We start from the raw sequence: 8,709 nt of genomic DNA, 5'->3' as shown, positions 1-8,709 counted from the left end.
TTTGCAGACTTTCTTAATAGTTAAAACAATGTCAACTGTTTTTATTGCACATCACATATGAACCTCTATTTGAATATCCCCAGTCTCAGAATTAATCAACATTGAAAACAGGTTATGCGCCTGTTTAATTAAAACAAAAGCTAAAGGATAAGCTTTTTTATTTGAAGCACCTGATAGCAAAGTAATAACCGGTCTACTGTTCAACTTAATTACTAAGAGTTAAGTTCAGTATTTCTATTTAGTGTATCCAGTTATTCATTCCCAGTATAACATTAAATCCAAAAACTCACATTTATTGTAAAGAATTGCCTTGGTCTTGAAATGATTAACAGTCCATGGTTTCAGAGTTCCCTGAAACAGAACAATGTAAAATTCTGATGAGAAATTATAATAATGAATGAGATAACATCTTGTGCACCACTGACATGATAAACATCCATCTCCCTCGGTAACATTAGACATCTAAATATCCAAGACTAAAAAAGTCAGTGATGATCTCTTGTGGTGCCGTGAACACTCTCCACCAGAAAGCCTAGATTCAAGTCTCACCTGCTCTAGAGGTGTCATAACACATTTGAACAGGTTAATTTTAAAATGCCAGTGTATTATATTCAACCTAATGGATTGCAATACTCCATATAAAGAATGACATGCACTTATACAGCCCCTTTCATGGTCACAATGTTTTGCAAAGCTTTACAAACAAAGAAATACCTTTTTAAGAATGGTCACTGTTGTGATGTAGGAAAAATAGCCAGAAGTCACTCCACACCATCTAATAAAGGAGAAGTGCCCCGAAAGCGTGGTATTTCAAATAAACCTTTTGGACAATAACCTGCTGATGTGTGACTTCTGACTTTATCAATCCTAATCCCATACCAGCACCTCCACAACATAGGAAACATGACTGCTAAGGGGTATACAAGATGTTTGCACTATCAACTGGCAACTGCCCTATCTCTCTCCACTTTGGGAAGGCACACCAAAGGACGATACCATCGTGCATTTTAAGGAGACAGCAGCATTGGGCCTTCCCTAGGATCATGGACCCTAGAGAGAAAATGCCACACCTGAAATCGGCCAGCCAATCAGATACTGGCAGCTGTGCACTACAATGAAGGCCACATGGTAGCTGTTGGTAACAGCTAACAGAGGCTCAGGGACTCAGGGCAGGATAGGGTTAAAGAATACAAATTGTACTTGGGTTGGTTGTTGGTAGCGAGGACACTGATGCCTGACTGGGCACTCAGCACTGAGAATAAGGGCAATTAAAAACAGAAATTGGTGGAAAATCTCAGAAGGTCTGGCAGCATTTGTGGAAAGAAATCAGAGTTAACATTTTGGGTCCAATTACCCTTCTTCAGAACCTAATGGGATAATGGGTGGGATGGTAGCATGGTCATCACCCACCCACCCAAATACCCCTTGAACCTCAAGATAAGAGCATATTACCAGCAAAACCACAATGACAAGCTACCTTGAAAATAGTTGGAAATTTTTGATTCAAAGATTAATTTGAATGAGCATATATTTTAGCTGTTATTACTGTAAATGCTTTGTGCAGTCACATTATTTTGCCTGTCCTCGGATGCTGCCTGAATTGCTGTGCTCTTCCAGCACCACATCCAGAATCTGGTTTCCAGCATCTGCAGTCATTGTTTTTACCCTACTGTGATATCAAGCCCATGCAATTATTTTGGATTTAATTCATAATCTTGCTCAGAGATGTCATTCTCTGTGCTTAAAGCGCCCTCTGCAGGTAAGTTAAATGCATGACAAATATTTTGTATGAAACAAAAGGTGTTATAGCATAAAGTTAAAAATCACACAACCACCTGATGAAGGAGCAGTGTTCAGAAAGCTAGTTCTTCCAATTAAACCTGTTGGACTATAACCTGGTGTTATGTATGATTTTTAACTCTGTACACCCTAGTCCAACACCAGCATCTCCAAATCATGTTATAGCATAATACATTTCTGCAACAATTTAAATGTATTGATGAGAATTATTTATCATTTATCTAATTACTTTGTGCAAATTTTCACTGCTCTCATTTCTTTTTTAATGCCAACTATATTGCAAATTTTTAACGATTGACAAATTTCATCCATATATTTCAAACTTGCAACAAAATGTAGAAAATGATATTTCCATAATCTAAAGTTAATATCAGTAAAAACAATTTCCATTGTGATACAAAGTAATTCTTTAATTAAGGTGTTGAGAAATAGCCATAATAATACACAACTAGTTAAAATACTGATCTTAACTATCATTCTTTCGAGGAAATTAAGGCTGGTGTTGTGTAGATTGATTTATCGGCTTTACTGAGATTTGGTTCATCACTGTTCTCTCCTCCCCAAAGAAATAGCACCTTCTGCAGAAAATTAGGCAACACTGTTGGATATTAGAATTTGAATATTTTGATCCTTTTTTTGTCAGTGCTGAAGTAAAGGCATATGAAGAACTTGAAGAAATACCAATAAAGATCTAGCATCCACATGGCATGGTTTAACCCCTTTCCCAATAGCAGTTTAAATTCAGCAGCAGGTCAAGGGGATGTCTTGAATGAGATGGAAATGTGTTGCTGGAGAAGCGCAGCAGGTCAGGCAGCATCTAGGGAACAGGAGAATCGACGTTTCGGGCATTAGCCCTTCTTCAGGAAGAAGGGCTAATGCCCGAAACGTCGATTCTCCTGTTCCCTAGATGTTGCCTGACCTGCTGCGCTTCTCCAGCAACACATTTCCATCTCTGATCTCCAGCATCTGCAGACCTCATTTTCTCTTCAACGATGTCTTGAATGATACCAGCAAGCAGGTAAATAGCTAATTACATTGAAGCATGTGAAAGCAAGGGGGTAAAAGCACTGAGCATTCTTCATTTTTACATTAAATTGTCAGTAGGAGGAATAAATTGTTATAATAAAAGCTAAAATATTGTAGGTGCTGGAAATCGGAAATAAAAACATTCAGGCACAATTAGGGATGGGCAGCAAAGGCTCACATTGCTGTGAAAGAACTAACCACCGTCCAAACCTGCAACCTTTACCATTCAAAAGGATAAAAGTTGCAGGAAAGATGGTCACCTCCTCTAGTGCACTCCCCTTCATTAAGCCACATAGCAACCTGATTGGGAACTGTAATTAAATCAAAATACTTTGAATGCTGGAAATCTGAAATAAAAACAGAAAGTGCTGTGGAGACAGAAACAGACTTAATATTTCACATCTGATATCACTCTCTTTCAGAATAACTATTATGATGGATTAAGAAAGAAGTTAAAATATAAGCAAACACTTTAAAAATATAAAATGTGACCTATTTGATCATAAGAGAAATTTGAAATTCCATAATGTAAAATGAACTCTTATGGACCAGTGATGGTATTCAGCAATAATTCTGAAGTTAGCACACTATTTTAAAAAAAAGCACTTTGCAATTCTCTTGCCATTTCTAACTTTCACTCGAGGCTTAATTCTGAACAACTCCATTTCCTCTACTATATATATATATATATATATATATAGTATAGCCTCCAGCTAGATTCTGATATAACGATAAATACAACATTAATAATTCTGGACCCAGGAAGGTGATTTACATAAGACCAATCATTTATATATATATAAATGATTTATATATATATATATAAATGAATGGTCTTATGTAAATCACCTTCCTGGATCCAGAATTATTAATATTGTATTTATTGTTATATCAGAATCTAGCTGGAGGTGATTTATTACTGAAGCTGCTACTAAAGTTGGTTTCTTGCTCACCTTAACATTGATATCTTACAAAGTCCAGGAAAAATCTTTGGAAAACTAAAAGGAAATGCATTACTTGTTTAATTTATGGAGAATTTGAAAGTAATTATTAAAAAAAACCTTATGAATCTTGAAAAGTCAAATTTGTATGATAGATATAAATGTGGCTTAATAGAAAATCTTTTAATGTCCTACAGTAAATGTGATAAACACATGTCTTTTAAATTTGCTTAAGGTTAATAAACCAAATGTACCATTTATGATCTGGCTAAACAGAACACTCGATACCACTACAGGCTATCCAAAGCATTATAGCAGCTAATTATTACTTAAATGCAAAAAAGAAACTTGATAGGTCTGAAAAGTGCATTTTGACATAAAGAGTTTTATGAACTGGGATTACAGAATTGTGGCTGGGTGGACAGAAATAATGGCCAAATAGTAGTAAAGTTTAACAGAATCTGACAGACAGAAATACCACAGTCCAGGAACCATGTATATAACATTAGAATGTCTCATTAAATTTGGTGATATGAAGGAGAAACTGACACAATACATTAGAGGAGGTCATTCTCCTTAGCAGAATTCAAATGGAACACCTTTAAATACGTGTCTGTAATTTCTGTGGGCCCAATTTCCCACCACGACCACTGGAACTCAGACGGAAGGTCAGCAGAGGTCTTGGAAAAACTGTGTAGCTGCCGAAAAACAGACAAGTTTCCACAGAAGTCATGGCAAGAAGTCATAGAACTCCAAGGAAACTTGGAGCGCTAACAGTGAACGTATAGAAAAAATAAACTCATAAACCCAACAAACTCCCACAATGCTAAATGCATCAGCAAACAAATTATAAGTGAGATAAAGTGGAAGGACGGGCTATGGAAATCCTATAACAAGTGGCGCATTGGGACAAATATAAAAAAGGATGTGAATTTATATACTATTGTTTGCAGTCACCAGACATCTCAAAGAGCTTCACAGCCAAGGAATCACTTCTGGAGCACTGTCACTGTTGTAGGAAATGTGGAAGCCAAGTTGCACAAAGCAAACTTCCACAAGCCGCAAATGTGATAATGTCAAAAGGACAGAATTGCACTTTTGTGATGCTTATTGAGGCATAAATATGGACCGTTACACCAGAGATAGCAGGCTTTCCTTCAAAATAGGGTGGGAGATATTTTACATTTACCTGAACTGGCAGATAGGGCTCCCTAGATTTGACATCTTATCCAAGAGACAGAACTTCTGTTGTGCAGCGATCGCTCAGTATAGCATTTGAGGGTCAGTCTTAACTTTTCATGCTGGAGTAGAACGTGAACCCAGATGCTCATGACTCACAGCTAAGTACGCTACCAGCTGAACCACAGGGCAAAATGTTTGCCTCCCTGGCATGGCATGTGGAGAAAATAGTGAGATATCTCAATGTTGAGAAAATGTTTCCCCATTTTGCCTTTTAAGCGCCAAGTTCAAAATCTAAGTATTGAGTGGTGACTACCTTATTTCCATGCATTTGAATTTTATTATTGAACCCGTTTTAATACCACTTTCAATTCTCCTCTCCCTCCCAGACAAATTCCACACGTGTAAAACAGAGCAGGTATTTGGTGGCAGCAGCCTACTGACTGTTTGTCTTAGCCATCATCTATTGTGCTTTCACACAATGCTCCTGAATGCTCCATAGTTGCCAGCCTCCACAATCATTCACCCATGGAAGTCAATATTGGCAAACCCCCAGTCCCAGGCCTACTGTAAGGCCAATTCACATAATACTCTATGTTGGAGCTCAGTGACTTGCATGCTTCTGCCAGGCAGGTGTTTGCACAAGGACACACACACACTCACTCTGGTCATGAACACTCTGCCCCATATATGGGACAGTATGTGGCCAACCAGGGCCTAGCAATTCAAAAAGACACTAGTAAAATTAATAGTTATATAAGTGGGCTCAACAGAAACAGGAGAAGGACAGCAACTAAAAAATGGAACATGAAGGATGAGAGGAGGAATCAACTAGCATCTCAGGCAGAGTCTGCAATTCATTCACAAGAACATAAAGTTCGAAACTTACCATCAGAGATCAAGACTCAATTGCAAATAGCTGATACCATGTGCAAAGTGTGGGGAGTAACTACATTTTTTGGGGGGGACAGAGAAAACATTTGGATTTTGAGGTGCTGGTAGTGGTAATTGCAATAATAATTATGGCAATGATTCAGTAATGCTATCCACCTGGCTTCAGTTTACAGACCTTCAACAGGTCCTTCAAAGTCCAAGAATGCAATAAGAATGAATACCTCTAGCAATCATAACATGTGTATGCTAATTGTCTCCTCATCACATCAGTGAAATGAATGCAATCAAACTTACTTGAAAGCATCATCGAGTTGTTCATATCAGTAGCACATCCCATAGCCAGGACTAAAAGATAATGATTCATAGCTGCCACATTTGCACACGTCTCTTTATTAGGCGTGAGGACGTTTACCAAAACACTGGCCCACTGGCAGAATTGTATATCCCAATATAGTATGAAGATTTTGATGGTGCAACAAACATCTGAATAAGGTTACATACTTCAGAGTTCCTTATATAGGGATGACATTGACCTCCTTAGGATGTCTTCATGCCACATTAAATGAGGATGTAACAAAAGGCTCAGGTGTTCCTTCTGTGAAATTACACATTCCTTCCACCTTTCCACATGGATTTCTGATCATGCATCTGGCATGATCATTACCATGGTTGAAGTCTTTATTTTCTTGATTCAAATGAGCAGATAACAATAAAGGAGATAGCAATTACTTAATCAGTAAACCCACAAGTTACCTCCAGCAGATGATGTGCAGCCTCCAAAGAGAGAAGTGGCAGGTGAAGATCTACTAAAGATAGAGGCAGAAGACCCCACATCAACAGGCCTCACTGTTAGCTTCTTTGAAAGACAGTGTAGGCATGAAATAGGGATACCTCAGTCCATCGTCGAATTGAGTCATCTGCTGAAGCAGAACATGCGTTCAGGAGCAATGGATGGCAATACCATCCTGGTCGCTGTCAGGTTAAAGCTATCAGGCATTTCGTGCCTGCAGCTTTTTCAAGGAGCAACTGGGGATCTTTGTGGCACAACTCAAACCTCAACCCATAAATGTATCTGGATTTCACTGATGTCAATTTTCCCAGATCACAGTTGTTCATATCCTACTCCACTGACAAGATGAGTCAAGTAGTTCAAGCAGTGGGATTCTCCATCATCAGCGGCTGACCCCAGGTATAGTGACTATTATAGTGCCTACCTGGGTGGCAGAGTGGCTCAGTGGTTAGCACTGTTGCCTCACAGCACCAGGAACCTGCATTCGATTCCCCCCTCGGGCAACTGTCTGTATGGCATTTGCACATTCTCCCTGTGTTTGCATGGGTTTCCTCCGGGTGCTCCAGTTTCCTCCCATACTCCAAAGAAGTGCAGATCAGGTGAATTGGCCATGTTAAATTCCCCGTAGTGTTAGGTGCATTAGTCAGGGGTAAATGTAGGGTAGGGGAATAGGTCTGGGTGGTTTACTGTTTGGAGGGTTAGTGTGGACATTTTGGGCCAAAGTGTTTGTTTCCATACTGTAGGGAATCTAATCTAATTCAGGGCATTCCTGAAGAAGGGCTTATGCCCGAAACGTCGATTCTCCTGTTCCCTGGATGCTGCCTGACCTGCTGCGCTTTTCCAGCAACACATTTTCAGCTCCTTCCAATATCATCTGGCCATACAGGAAATGCTATTGGAAGACAAGGGCTATTGTCACCAAACATGGCTCATGACACCTTTACCAAACAAAGATGCAGCGCGGCTATGTTTCCATGAAGATCACCGTGAAACTGACCATAGGCTTCTTTAAGATGAGGTTTTGATACTTAGGTGGTGCTAGTGTGGCCTTGTATTAAAGAACACAACGTGTGTGTTGCATCATTGTTGCCACACAGTGCTCATCACAACTGAAGCCAAAAAGGTGGGATGTTCTAGATGCAGAAGAAATGGGAAACAACAGCAATCTGCTGAAGCTGAAAATGAGATTAAGGGCATTGACAAGGAGGGTCATCCAAGACAGCATAACCAGGCAACATATTGTCAACCAGTACAAGCCAGGGATAACATTATTAAAACAAAGCAGAAATTACAGAAGACACTCAGCAGGTCTGGCAGCATCTGTGAAGAGAAAGCAGAGTTAACATTTTGAGTTTGATGGCTCTTCTTAAGGAGTTCTGATGAAGAGTCATTGGGTTGGAAACATTAACTCTGTTTTCTCTCCATGGATTCTGCCAGATATAGAGTCACACAATATGGAAACAGACCTCCGGCCCAATCAGTCCATGCCGAGTTTCTCCAGCAATTCATGTTATATTTTCAGCATCCAAGTTTTTTGTTTTATTTTAATAGTTATTAATATCTGTTTCCAAGCTCAATGAGCCAAATTCAGATTCTTTCAATTGTTTAAGACTCCTTCACATGATCTCACTTTCAAGACCCTAAACATTGCATGTTCTATTAACCTTTAGGGATAAAGCAGTAATATCTCATGGTGCTAAAGTTCAGTCGTTCTTAAGGCTACCATTAGGACAGTTGTCGAAATGTTGCCTGTGAAGAATCTGGTGGCATCATGATCCTTCCAGGATTAATAATCATAGTCATAGAGATGTACAGCATGGAAACAGACCCTTCGGTCCAACCCGTCCATGCCGACTAGATATCCCACGCAATCTAGTTCCACCTGCCAGCACCCAGCCCATATCCCTCCAAACCCTTCCTATTCATATATACATCCAAATGCCTCTTAAATGTTGCAATTGTACCAGCCTCCACCACTTCCTCTGACAGCTCATTCCATACACATATCACCCTCTGTGTGAAAAAGTTGCCCCGTAGGTCTCTTTTATATCTTTCCCCTCTCACCCTAAACCTATGCCC

This window comes from Chiloscyllium plagiosum, unplaced genomic scaffold, assembly GCF_037043375.1.
Source record: "Chiloscyllium plagiosum isolate Xiang-an unplaced genomic scaffold, Cpla_swu_hap1 HiC_scaffold_28, whole genome shotgun sequence".
Classification (NCBI taxonomy): Eukaryota; Metazoa; Chordata; class Chondrichthyes; order Orectolobiformes; family Hemiscylliidae; genus Chiloscyllium; species Chiloscyllium plagiosum.
The sequence above is the reverse complement of the archived record's forward strand: the minus strand, read 5'-3'. Positions refer to the sequence as shown.